Here is a 14423-nt window from a genome sequence, read left to right on the forward strand (position 1 = left end):
CCCAAAATGTTAGGAATACATGATGTAAAAGGTAGAACCATTATGTTTTGCTTTGTTGCACTTTTAAAATCATTGTCATATAGACATGAGAACCACCTGGCTTTCCACCCTAACAGTGAGGTCTTAGCGTATTTCACCATCCCAATTATCAGCCTAGGGATTAGAAGCCTCCCACGGAATTGCCTCCCACATGATCAATCCTGGACAATCCTGGACAACCCTGGGAAGTGTAAGTGAAGTGAAGACCTCCAGTCCTCTGCACTTGACCTTCCTTTGACCCTTGGCCCTCCTTCCTCAGACTCATCCCCTTCCAGTCCTGACCCACTTCCCCAGGAGCCAAGGGTCATCTCTCATTTAAGCATCCATTAAACATATTTATTCACAGAATGCAGACTGAGGTATAACTGTGTGTGAAAAGAAGTTTGAAATCTAACGATCTGAACTGGGGCCCAGTTCAACAGCAGCTTGGCTGTATGAAGCTTCATTAGCTGTTTAACATCTCTGAGTATCTGTAGGGGAACTGTTTGCTATACCTTGCTGTTTGGAGTAAATAAGAAAACATATAAAAGTGCTTTGTAAATTGAAAGGCTCCATCATTTTCATAACCTTCGTGGTTAACAACATATCCTAAGAGCCACACTCCCAGGAATTGTGTGATTTTCCTCACCGGGCTGAAGCATGGCTTTTAGCTAAGAGGACTGCCTGGGTTCACATTCCGCCTCTGTTACTCCCTAGCTCCACCCCTTCAGGACCTGAGTTAACCCTGTGAGCCTCTGTTTTTCCTTCTAACAGATGGGCATAACAAACCATCCCTACTTCTTCTGGGGTTGTTGCCAAGATTAAATAATTTAAATAATCTAGCAAAAACAGTATAGTGCCTGGTATAAATCTCATTATCTATACGTGTTGGTTATCATTATTAATATAACTATATTCCTGAAGTTTAGGCATTTCTGCAGGAGAGATTTTTGGATATTGGTCCTTCTTTAGACGTTTCAAATCCTATCACATGCGATTTCCTACTCTGCTCCATTAACATAAAAAGGTCAAGAAAAATGCATACCCTACTAAATTAGTAGTTATTATGAAAATAGTTTTTTTAGAATGGAATAAATTTGCTGTATTAACAATACTAACCAAAAATACCAGCCTATCTATATCATTCATTGCCTCTCCGAACCAAGATAGTTTTGAGAGGAAGAGTTAGCAATGGTGATGATAGAAGTGTGGGGAGATTAGGTGTAAATAGGGCTATCTTGGGAAAGGAAGGCATATGGTCACCACATTGTCAGCTTATCCTTCTAGGTTCTCACCCAGGGTCTCCGAGAAGAGGACTTTGCCTGAAACCGATACAGGCCATTCACTACCTCCTGAACCTCCACACTGCCTTTCCTCAGAGGTGGCCCTGGAATGTTCTTTCTGGCTGCAACATCTCTCCACAGTCAGTCTATGAAAACCCCACGCTGTCCCAGCTGTCTGTCTTCAAGTGACCCTTTAGGAAGACATGGTCTTTCAGAACGTGCTCCACTGCTGCGAATTTCCCCATCTCCCCCTTCCTCTCTCATGACATTTTCCGTGTTCTTCTTGGTATTATGAAGGTCTTCAAACCTGTCAATGCCTTCACATGCTGGTAAATTTCTCAAAAGCACAGTCTGTGTCTTATTTAACTCTAGACCTTGGCATTACATGTGGCAGGTAGCAGATGCTCTATGAGTCTTTTACAAATACATTAAACCAAGGGCATCTGGCTTGAAACAATACCAAACATGAATGTGGTTTTTTCCTGAACGTCAACATTCCATCTGGGCACACCACAAAGTTTGCCATAGATTTGATCGTGCCTGCGTTCTTCCCTTTTTAACACAAAATCTTTAAAACAGGCTTTCTGAGCCCTGGGTGGTGTCTGTTGTTCTGAGAGTAACAGCTGTTTGGATGGGAGAAGACGCTTTCTGGAAGAGAAGTGATCTAGGCTGAGTGTGACACACTTCCTTGGAATCGGGGATTTTACACAGTTAACAAGCTGCTCAATTTAATAACAGTTCCAGGAAGAACCAGGGCACTGGAGAGATAGTAGCAAAGTTGTCCATCACAAACATGATATAGACAACATGTGCTTTTTTAGGATAGGAATGTTACAATTATGACCATTGTAACTTTGCAGGCAAAATCTGAATATGAGAGACACTGCTCATCCAGCGTGCTTCAAATTCTTAAAGATTACTTAGGATGATCAATGGCTGTGCCTAGGACAAGCCAGGGTGAAAATTTAATTTTGGTTTTATGTAGTTTTGATCTATAAGAGACCGCCTATCCCATCCCTCATCCCAACCCACACCAAGGGCCGTTCCCAGCATACATCAAGTGAATAATCTAGTTCTCCAGAAAGATGATTCTGGGCTCACATATCACTTTATAGTTTAAGGACTGTAGAAGTTAAATGAGATACTTTCTAATCTGAGTCATAATGTTTCTGGAACAGAACAGCTGCATCAAAACAGCCAACTAAAAATGCCACCTGCCAGACTCAAAGAGGGTAATCTTCCCCCAAGAATGTGCTCATCTTTCTTTACTCTTAATCCAAAAAGAATGTGAATGCAATACAGACAGAGGTGCAGCAGTGAACGGAATACTACACGCCACGGCCTTGCCAGAATCCAGGAAATCATACTACACAGAGGTCGCTTTGCTGGGTGAGTCTTCTGCAATATTGTAATACTTCTCAAACGACGATCTTGACTAACCTTGGTAATTTGACAATACAAATGCCCCTACATCACTTTTGGGAAAGCAAGGATATTTTCACTGTTACTGAAGAGAAGCAGATCTTCATCCTGTTGGCCTGTTACAAGTGTTTAAGTAGTAGCCTTAGTGTCACAAATACACTGTGAGGAAGAACCAGTTCTCCTGAAGATAGTTAACGGAACTTTCAACTCTGTTGATTCTCCATTCTGCATAAATTATCTCCTGCTATGGTAGGCAGAGTTATTTATCTAGGAATTGGTCAATGAATTTGTATTTTAAAATCTGGGGGCTCCTTAGGGCTCTAAGGAGAAAACTGATACCCCAACCTCTGCTCCCCTAAATTTGACATTAACAAGCCCAGCAAACCAGGCAAGTTCCAAACAAGGACAAGTAGGAGGAAACACAGCAGACCCCTGCAATGAATCGACCCTGAGCAACAGTGAGCTTAGCCCAGTGCCCAAACCCAAGACCCAGGGCTCATTGTCTCTGAGGAGCCAGCTCCTGACCTTGGTCTCATGCTGACTTTCCGTCGCATCTTGACATTACTGTATTGTTTCAGAAAGGACATCGAAGCAGAGAAAGGGTCCTCATCTCAGTCGGGGTTTGTGAGCACAGATTTATGCGTCTGTGCATTTCTCCCAGGCAAATGGTAATAGGTTTCATGGGATTTTCAAATATCCCATGATCCAAAAAAATTTCAGAATTGCCACTCTAAATGCAATGTCGATCAAGATAAATTTTAAAATATTAAACTGATTTAGGCACAGCAGGCAAAAGCAGCAAGCAGGACCCTTTAGGGAGGAGGACATGCACAGTCTTTCTGAGAGCTGAGCCAAGGATAAAGTCTGCAGGCTGCAGAGGACGGAGCCAGGAGAGGGCTCTTCCATCTGGCAGCACGGAACCAGCAACACTAATCCAGCTTTCCTTGTCTCAACCCACAGCAAGGCATGGTGCATCTCTGCATCTTAATCATTCAGAAAACAATGTTACAGAACAACCAAACTCTATAAAATATTTTAAAGAGGTCCATTCTGAGCCAATATGAGTGACCACGGCCTGGAGAACCACAGTCTCAAGGAGTCCTGAAAAAGTGCACCTGAGGTGGTGGGGTTACAGTTTGGTTTTACACTTTTTAGGGAAGCAGGAGTTACAAAGGTGTAAACCAAGACATGGAAGGTATACACTGATTCAGCCTGAAAATATGGGGTATCTTGAAGTAGGGGCTTACCGGTTACAGGCAGATTCAGAGAATCTTTAATTTGCAATTGATTAAAGGAATCAGGCTCTATCTAAAACTTAGTGTAAGCAGAAAATAATGTTTTAAATTAAGCTAAGGATGTCGTGTAGTGAGACTGATGGCCTGCCAGATTGATTTAACCCTTGCTTTGCATGGCCTTAGGCTTGTTAATAATTTGGTATCTGATTGCCACAGAGTCTGTTCTGTCCGTCTTACCATCTCTATGTTAACCTTAGTGCTGATTGGCTTTTGTGCCTAAACTCCAAAAGGGAGGGCATGTAATGAGATACAGCAGATCTCCCTTCCCATCACGATCGGGAATTCAGGTTTTCAAGTTTTTCAGAGGCCCCTGGTGGCCAAGAGGGGTCCATTCAATTGGCGGGAGGTGGGTTAGTATTTCATTTTCTTTTGTTTGTTTGTTTGTTTTTTGAGACGGAATCTTGCTCTGTCTCCCAGGGTGGAGGACAGTGGCGTGATCTTGGCTCACTGCAGCCTCTGCTTCCCGAGTTCAAGCAATTCTCATGCTTCAGCCTCCTGAGTAGCTGGGATTACAGGTGCCCACCACCAGCTAAGTTTTGTATTTTCAGTAGAGACAGGGTTTTTCCATGTTGGCCAGGCTGGTCTCAAACTCCTGACCTCAAGTAATCTTCCTTCCTCGGCCTCCCAGAGTGCTAGGATTATAGACGTGTGACACCACACCGGCCTAGTATTTTATTTTCAGTTTACAACAACATTGCAGGTAAATGGGCACACCTAGATACAACATTATTACAGGTAAATCAGCACACCTGGAAAGCACGGCCATGTGTTTGCCTTTTCCCTCTGCTCTACCCAGATTCTCTGCTTAAGGCCAAGTTTTAATCAGGGACAGTGCCTGGTTCCATGAGTGGTGTATTTTCATTATTTTTATATAAACTTTCTATAATACCATACATTTCAAACATTTTTCTGTTTTGGGGACAAATGTGATTGAAAATCATTTTTCACAAGCCTCTAAAATCACTTCCTCCTGCTTGTTATTTAAGAAAAAGGGAAAGAAACAAAAGCAAAGAAAAGAAAGGGAAAGCTAACCAAATTAAAATTCACCGGAAAAGACAGAAAGATCTCAGGTGGTCAGTTTCTAACAGGGACCAAGGCAGATGCTGACACATCCAAAATTCAGCTCATCAGCCCCCTGAAGCTTCTCCAAACCCAGGCTTCTCCCAACCACACTGTGAGAGCCTCTATGGTGTGTAAGAGTGAACGGAACCTGAGTTACAAAACAGAAAGGTGCCATGGGGGTCCCCAACACAATGGCTTTCCTGTGTTTCGTTGGGAAGTGTAGAGTGTAGAAGTACTAAGAGGATCCGGTACAGGCTTAAGTGAGCCCAGAAATCAGAAACTGCTTCTCCATGGAAACTGTGCAGAAGAATCTAGCAGAGAACTTGTAAAGTGTGGTCTCCTACCCACACTCTGCCTCTGTGGCCCCAAGAGTCTGTGGGACCAGCATGGAACAAGTAGGAGGTTGGCAGTGCCCAAATGGGCCATTACTTTGCTCTTGGAGAAAACCAGATGATTGCACATGAGCCCAGGGCTCGGCAGGTGGGTGTGAGACAGCATCTCCCCCATGGCCATGGGGACCCAGGGTTCTGCCAGCAGACCCCTGACCTCCCCACCGTGATGTGACTGTGGGGAAAGCCAGCTGCTTCACTTTCATCCACTCTGTCTTTGCCTCTTGTCCCAGGCTCCACAACTGATGATCTTACAGCCTCTTCAAGAAAAGTCACTTTAAATCACTGGCTAGCCTCCCATGATGCTGTTAAAAGAATATTCGTCTGCCTAACCCAACAGGTAGACTGATGGCATCACTGGGAGATGCCTAAGCATCTGGAACTCAGTTAAGCACATACTTGATCCTCTTCGAACTTCTTCCACCTTCCAAACCTCCCAACCAAACACAGAGTGACTCAGCTCCTGGGATGATCGTCCCGCCAGGACTGAACTAAGAGTTTTGGCATTCACAGATACTCAATTTGATTCACAGATAATTCAAAACTACTTCAGTTTTGAAATTTTTCAGAAGAAAAGAGTAAATCTAGTAAAACCTCAACTACATAAACATCTAGATTATGCCGAGAGATACTTCAAGCCTTTTTCTCCACATGGCAGAGGACACACGACCTGACGCAGCAGGGAGGCTCTAACGTGCAAGCTGGTGACGCCGCTCAACTCAATACTCACGAACATGCAGTGTGCACCCATCGGGACACAACCACAAACCCACCCACCCATTGGAGTAGCAGGACAGACAGACCTCAGAATAAGTATTTGTCATACGGTGTGAAAATCGTGTAAGTTCCTACAAGAAAGGAAACCAGCAGAGAAGTAGAGGCGATAAATTTGGGGCTAATGGAAAATGTTTGTTTCTGAGTATGGGACATCCGGTTTTAAAGGAACACCTGTATTGTAGACAAAGCTCCTAACTGAACTGGGGAGAGAAAAATATGGACAATATGGAAACGGTCTGGAAGAAATAAAATCTCTCCCTAAGAACAAAGCATGTCAAGCTCTACAGTGAAGTCCCTTAGCATATCTTTTTTTGTTGTTGTTTTGTTTTTTGAGATAGAGTCTCACTCTGTCACCCAGGTTGGAGTGCAATGACATGATCTCAGCTCACTACAATCTCCATCTCCCAGGTTCAAGTGATTCCCACGCCTCGGCCTCCCAAATAGCTGGGATTACAGCTGTGCACCACCACACTCAGCTAATTTTTTTTATTTTTAGTACAGACGGTGTTTCACCAACTTGGCAAGGCTGGTCTCGAACTCCTGACCTCAAGTGATCCACCCCCAAAGTGCTGGGATTGCAGGCATGAGCCACCGCGCCCAGACTCCCTTTCCATATCTACTGCCTGTTCCCCAGCCTCCAAAGTGCTCGATGAGAAAGAGAAAAATGGAAACCACTTGAGTGTCAGAGGATCGACTGAATCTTGGCAGCCACACCCCGCCCTGAACCTTGCTGGCAGTGTGCGCCTGGAGGTCTTCCCCTGGCTCTCTGCCTCCAGTTTTCTCATCTTACAACGGGGCCACTAAAAGTGCCGGCCTCGCGGGTGGTCGTCAAGATGGATGGGGGCAATGTTCGTGAAGTGCTCAACTCATGGGAATCCTCAGCAGACGTCAGCTATTATTACAGTAGTGGCTGCTGTTGTTATTGTTGTTATTTCAATATTATTGAAATAATATTATATCAATAATATTGAAATTTCAATATATTGTTGTTATTATTACAGTAGTGGCTGCTATTGTTATTTCAAAATGGACAGCAATATATTCCCCGCTGTGGTCCTCTCACCGTGGTAGGTCCCTAGGATACTTATGGAACCTGAGCATGTGTCCCCCAAAACAATGTTTACACTGTGGACAGTGTGAGACTATAAAACAACCCTAAGAGCATGTTCTGATGTGAGAACGTGGAGTTCACGAAGAGACTGGCCCTAGTGAGTAATGACTGCTCACCCTCACCTGAGGTCTGCCTATCACCCAGAGGGCAAGAGGCAAGAAGACAGAGTGCACTGTGGCCTCAGACAGCAAGCGTGGAATTCCCTTTAACGACAGGATTCTCTCCTCCCTCTGTCACTACTGTTGCTGAACTTCCCATTTAGATTTCAGATTATTACGAAATGCTGCAACAGGAAGCAGCCTCCAGGGCAGGGTTTGATGGAGTTCTTATGACAGGATGCTGCAATTCCTCCTCCAAGAGCCCCTTCTGCCCAGCTGCCCTGAGACATTAAAGAAACCAGTTTCCTTGGCTGTAATTGTTGGGTTGTGTCTCTTGTGTATCATGAGGGGAAGGCTGTCCTCCCCAGAGATCAAGGGTAAACGCTGTGCAAAATCCAGTCCAGACCAGAAAAAAAAGAAAAAAGGGCATCACAGTTAGGACTTGTTTCTTGGCTCATTCCAGGAAAGAACTAATGTTGCTGATGAGTTCTGTGGACCTGGACATGTGTCCTGCTTGAGAGTCAGTGACGGGCCACCGTGCAGTGCTGATGAGACAAAATCATCCCCTGAACACTTAGTGGGCCGCTGAGAGTATTGTCACAACACCCACCAAGTTTCCAGGATGCACCCTTGAGACACCCACCTGGCCAGAAGGCAAGGCTTAGGCAAAGAAATTAAACCAAAGTCGAGCCAACACAGCTTAACGTCTGGTAGAAATATATCCCTCAGGGCTCTCTGGTGACCCAGTTCCCACAAGCCTGTGATGCCCGTCTTGACCACATCCCACTGGAGACAGGTGGAGAATGGGAGGATTAGGGTAGATAAATCTACTGGGTTTGGAAATCATCTCATGGTGTTTAAATCCCCAAACTATTAAATTCCCGTTGAATTAAAGTGTCTGTGTTTGGAGAAACAAAACCAATTACGTCGTCACTCTCAGTTATGAAATTTTAGCTTTATATTTATGAAATGTCTTTTCGTTGAAATATTTTCTTTGGCAATTGATAAGCCTTTATGAGAAAGGAAACTATTCTTGCCTGTTAATTTTTACCCCATGTTCTTTCTTAAAGACTCTGGACAGGCCTTGGCTTAGTAATTCTACCCAAAAATATTAAGTGTTCAGGTTTGTGAGAATAAAGTCTTGTTAATTATTAACTCCTCTAAAACATTCTTATCCCCCAGAACTATTCACTCCTTAACCCACACACATGCACCAGAAGCAAAAGCAAGCTCAAATATTACACATCATCAAATCAGCTCACTTCAACTTGGCTTCTATAGTCAGATACCGTGGTCTTCTGTAGTAACTGAAAGAGGCTATCTTGCTAATTCTGAGAGTCTTTGTTAACAAAGATGCTGGCTGGGCGTGGTGGCTCATGCCTGTAATCCCAGCACTTCGGGAGGCCGAGATGAGTAGATGGCTTGAGGTTAGGAATTCGAGACCAGCCTGGCCAACATGGTGAAACCCCGTCTCTATGAAATAAAATACTAAAATTAACTGAACGTGGTGTTGCGTGCCTGTAATCCCAGCTACTTGGGAGGCTGAGGCAGGAGAATCACTTGAGCCCAGGAGGTGGAGTTTGCAGTGAGCTAAGATCACATCACTATACTCCAGCTTGGGTGACAGAGCAAGACTTCATCTCAAAAAAAAAAAAAAAAAAAAGCCAAAAAAACATGCCGTGTTATGACTACCTGGCTAAAAAATTCCATCTCAGGTACAATATGTGCCATACGTAAGGAATCTGAGAATGCTGATGGTATCAATAAAGACATTGAGTGTTTCTTACTTTGGTGCTTTGAAGGATTAAGTGTATATCTCTAAATGATCTCATATTTTAAAAACTCACAATACCGCAAACCATGATGAGACCTAGAGGACCCCAGTCATGCGCTGCCTTTTCATACAAGACAGAGGCGCTCAGGCCATGCCAGCTGGGATGTGATCAGTGCACAGTGGAGCCAATCACAAAACTGCTGCCCCCTAGGGTAACTGTTGGAGCCCCAGTTCCCAGTCTCTCCTGTGCTCTAGGAAGCCCAGGTGATCTCCTGTCTGTTTGCAGGTGTTCTCATCCTGCCCAACACTGCCCAAGTTCAATGCTCTTGTACCTCCAGCTTCCAGTCTTGTCTTCAAAAGGCCCCAAGCCATGGCACTCCATCCAGACCCCATGTCCCCAACTGACTGCCCCATACTGGGCTCCTGATGCTGTGGCCAGGCCTCTCTTGGCTTCAGAGATGGCTCTTCCCCATGACATCACCTCCAAGTGTCACAGATAGAAGCTGGGTCTCTCCTTTACTTTCCAAGGTAGACCTGATCAATCTTTGGCCACAGAGGCTACACTGGAGCAGGAAAGGACCCTCTTAGACTTGGTCAGGCCACAAAACAGTGTGACTTCAGGCCCACTGGTCTCTCCACCACCCCATTGTCACGACTCGCTCTACCTCTCTCTTCCTTCAAACACAAACCCAGTTCTGAAAGAATATTCCACATGTGTAAGGAGTGCTTCCTATACTTGACCACCTGAAGCAGTGCTCCAGGCCCTGGATCATGCCTGTGTGCTTCCTTGTCTGTTGTCCTCAGCCTCTTTGTCCCCATCTAAGGAGGTGACTGTGTTTCCCTGAATCCCCTTCCCTGCATGGCTCCAGGTTCAAGCTTGCTAATGAGAGGCACTCACGTAACAGCTGAAAGGCCCAGGTGAGGCAGTGGCCATCCCTCTGGACGGTGAGGACAAGGGGAAGGGTGACAGATAACTCAGAGGTGCGCATCCACCCCAGTGGTCCCTGTTACCATCTGCTCCACAGCCAGCTTGTCCTCCTGATCACCATTGGCCTGCAATGGCCCAAGCCCCAACTAGGCACTGAGATCCAGCCTGCAGGGTGGCTGGAGATGTCCTTGTGTCTCCATGGCCTCTCTCCTCACACCCGAGAAATGGATTCGGACTTTCCCACAGGCTTGGACTCTAGTCCAAGGGTTGCAGGCTGCAGTGGTTTTCTTCAATTCAGACCCTCGACTGCCCCTTTCCAGATCTTCCCTTCCTTACCGCCCCCAACATTTATTCCCATAATGCTTGCAAGCTCTCTGGTTTCCCAACTGACACCTGACACACCTGGAGGTCAAAGAACAACCATTATCTGTCCTTGTGATTGGGATCTCAGCCTGGGAAGTCACCCTCTTCTCCAACGTGCCTTCCAGTGTGCTCCCCCAAAGGCCCAATGACGTCCCTGCAAATAGACTTTCCAGCACCCCATGCTGACATTCTCTCCTGCTTCTAGTGGAACTAGAAAGACCTCCACCCGAGGCCTCGATGTGTGGTGTGTGTGTGTGTGTGTGTGTGTGTGTATGTGACTTTGCACCACTGATGTGTACTGAGTGACAGTGTGAACCAGCTCATCCCACCAAGCTCCCTGACCTGGGGACCAGGATGCACTGGGCCACCAGCTCTGCTCCTCCGAGGTATAAAAAGCCCTAGACAATGAGCTTGGCAACATCCTCATCGCTGCCTAAGACAGACAGGCAGGGAGAAGTGCTCAGGGCCAGCCAGCTGGCTGTGTTAGCAGATGGAGCAGTTGCTGCATTTCATCCACAACACTGCATTTAACCAAGTCTGCAGATTGGCCTGCACAGCCAATGACCACCTGCAGAGCCTTCAGTGCTGATGTTATGATGGTGATCATGGGCGTGTCCTTTGGCTCACCGTTCGGCATTATTTCTATTTTGACTAACATTTGCAGTGATAAAAATAATACTAAGCCGGGAGCTAAAGAAAACCCAAAATTGGTTTTTTCTGTGATAAAAATCTCATTGATTTTTTGAAATTCCTAGAATTGTATTATTGGAAGAAGTTCTGCTTCCAGTTGTGGTATCTCTGCTCTCCTGGGGCCCAAGGCCTATTCTCACCTGAGTCTTTCCCATTTCTTCATCACCTAAGCCAGGTGATGGGCAAGATTGGTCAGGATGAAGGATCGGCCACAAGAAGGGCCCAGCCAGGTGGCTATTGTTCACAGGGTGGTATGGATACACCTGGGGACCACGGGGATGACACACCCCGGGGACCAGCCCAGGCAACAATCTGTGTCCGCATGTGGCCCCACTCTTCTCCTTTCCCATGCAGGCCACCCCAGTCCCATGCACCATGCCCTCCTTGCTCTTCTCCTCTTGCTACGCTGGCAAGACCTTCTCTATATCCCTGAGCCTACAGTAAGATTTGTACACCCCTGCCCCTTTTCGGCCTTTCCAAGCGGTATTGGAAGGCACAAAAATAACAACAAAAGCCAAAACAACTCAGAAATTTCATGTCTATCTCTTCTCTGTGTATAATTTATAATTCTGAAATTCACATGATATTTCATATTATTCAAATTGAGTGCCACAGCAATAAGAGCTTGTGAATATGGCCTTCCATGGCCTCATGTACATGTTCAACAAGTTTCTTCCTGGTGTAATGTCGCAGATATTACCCATATTGATGGGTATAGCCTAAAACATGAGTTCCTTGAGAGGAGGAGAACATCTTTCCTAGCTTTTTTTTTTTTTACAAAATCTATTTTAATAAAATTTCCGAGATTGAGTTAAGCAAATAGCACTAAATAAATATTAATATTTATAAATTAATACTTAATATATGGCATTATATTAATATATCAATTACAATATATAATATTACCTATATTATAATATTAAGTATACTATTACTTAAGTATGTATAATATTACACTTAAGTATAATATTACAATATTAAGTGTACTATTACTTAAGTATATTACCTATACTATTATAATTGATGTTATAATATTAGTATATCAATAATATAAATAAATATTAATATTATAAATTTCTAAATGATAAGCTGATTCTAGGAAGAAAAGGCTTCTAGGAAGACATGATAACTCAATTCCTATTAGCACCCAAGGAGCTTATCCAAGTTGAATATCATTTCCGTCCAATAAATCACTGAAGCCTTGTTTTTGTTTTTAAATAAATTCAAATGGACCAAATAGGTTAAATTATTTTTAAATCATTAAATATTCAGCGTTCTTTTCAAATTCTGCAGGCTTGTGGTGGAGAAGTGCACTTTTAATAGGTTTGTTTACTGACGAAATGAAAAACAGATGGTCTCCTACAATTTCTGTGAGAAACTTCATAGAGCTCCATGAAGAATGGGCCAGGTTATAATTTAACCACGTTTGGATGAAAAGCAAATAATCGGCCTTAAAGAGCAAAGTCTGTTCTTTCAGCTTCCCCTTCGTCACTCACTGTGAACACACGAGATTCAAAAGCCGGAGTTTCCCATGCGATCCCTTAAAAGGATTGCAGAAGCTGTAAGCGAGAAACAGGGAGGGGCTTCGTTACTCAGCTCCCTGGCTCCAGCTGCCAAAACCAACAAGCGGGAGCCATGCTTTGTTTTCCGTGTTTGACTGTTGGGAGGAGGGAGGGGCCATGTGATGGAGAAAAGGTCATCGTTGGTTAAGAAAGTTGATGTGATTCTTTAAAAACGTAATAAAGGGAAGGCACCATTCCATGAGGGCTTACATGGCAGAAAAATGGCTACTTACTCCGTGCTCATCCCAAACCCCCTGACCAATGGAGCTAAAATCCATGGACATCCGCCCAGCAACAATGGCCCTCCGCACTCCAGCCCCGCAGCCATCGCCGGGACAAGGGCAGCCTCTTCTCCTCAGGGGTCGCCTCCACTGGAAACACCCAGAGGAGTCCCTCATGCACAGAATCATGCTCAAGTCTTCCTAATACAAAAAGGCCACAGTTGGAGTGATTAAAACATTTTGAAAATAGATCATGGTGATGGTTGTAGAACATGGTGAATTCAACTAATGCCACTGAATTCTACACCCAAAAATGGTTACCATGGCAAATTGTATGTTACATATATACATATATGTGTATGTACAACCACATTTAAAAGCATTTTTATTAGACCACAGAGATAGAATGGCATCTTGAGTAAGAAAACTAAAAATTGAAAAATTAAAATTCTTAGAAATGAGTTGCTCCCTTCTGAGGAAGTCGTGCATCCCTTCTGAGAATAGTCAAATATCCTCCTTGCCCATCAAAAAGACACACCAAATAAGCAGCAATAAAAACAAAAGAGACAGTTTTCTAACAAGATGTTGTTCCCCTGAGAGTCATTAGAGTTGTCAGCAGTCTTTAAGATGACAAATCTTCTTCCCCTTAATGAGCTGTTCCACAGACAAACTGCCCCAAACAGACGGCTATAAGGCCAGCTGCATATAGTATTTTTTAAATAAAATGAAGAAAACAACAGCAGCAGGATTTGAGCTTATTAAATTGCTTTAAATTCTATTTCCAGCTCAACTGATATTTTATTCTCTAACCTCAAAATAGTGACATAAGCCTCCACATCAGAAAGAAACAGCCTATAATTGGGCTTGATTGCAACTAGTGCTTGCTGTCTTGAGTCCTCACATTCCAAAAGCAATCGGGTCAATACTCTATATTTTATTTCCTAACTTATTTATAACCTAATTCCACTGAAGGGTACTAGTGCTTTTCTTCGTAACGCACATACAATAGTTCCTCACAATTTGTTAGCCAACAACATATCCAGGACAGTCATCAGATGTCAGTCAATGCTTATTTCAAGTTATATCACAAAATCCAAGTGCAATAATGTATTTCCAGCCAGAAGGTTATAAACCGGAGGTGGATTTCAATAAGTGACTTCTTTGGACAGCTTTGTCTCTAAGCATGTGGCCAGCATCCCCAGAACTGGTTTATGAAGCCTCGAGGCTGACAGTCATGAGAGGTGACCGTTGCCAGGCACGGCTCTGCAGGCCTCGTGTGTGTATTAACTCACTGGATCCTCATATCAGTACTGTTAGGCTGGCGACATTATAATCTCCACTTCACCCACAACAAAATGAGCCTCAAGGTCATCAGGCTAGTAAGTGTAGGAGGCCGAACAGGAAGCCAGGAATGTGGACCTCAGTGTTCT

The 14423-nt window shown here is 44.2% G+C and overlaps 1 long non-coding RNA gene across 3 annotated transcripts in view; it reads right to left on the reverse strand.

Annotated features, from left to right (window-relative positions):
- The window catches only part of LOC105489469 (uncharacterized), a 349939-nt gene extending 336657 nt beyond the window's left edge, over positions 1 to 13282 (reverse strand). For 2 of the 3 annotated variants that reach the window (XR_011625157.1, XR_011625155.1), the window contains exon 1: positions 12707 to 12916. This is a non-coding gene — a long non-coding RNA (uncharacterized lncRNA). Of the gene's footprint in view, positions 1 to 12706; positions 12917 to 13005 lie in introns of those variants that run through there. The other variant, XR_011625156.1, reaches the window with a different exon arrangement.
- Between the last annotated feature and the right edge of the window lie 1141 nt (positions 13283 to 14423).

Source organism: Macaca nemestrina, chromosome 6, assembly GCF_043159975.1.
Source record: "Macaca nemestrina isolate mMacNem1 chromosome 6, mMacNem.hap1, whole genome shotgun sequence".
NCBI lineage: Eukaryota > Metazoa > Chordata > Mammalia > Primates > Cercopithecidae > Macaca > Macaca nemestrina.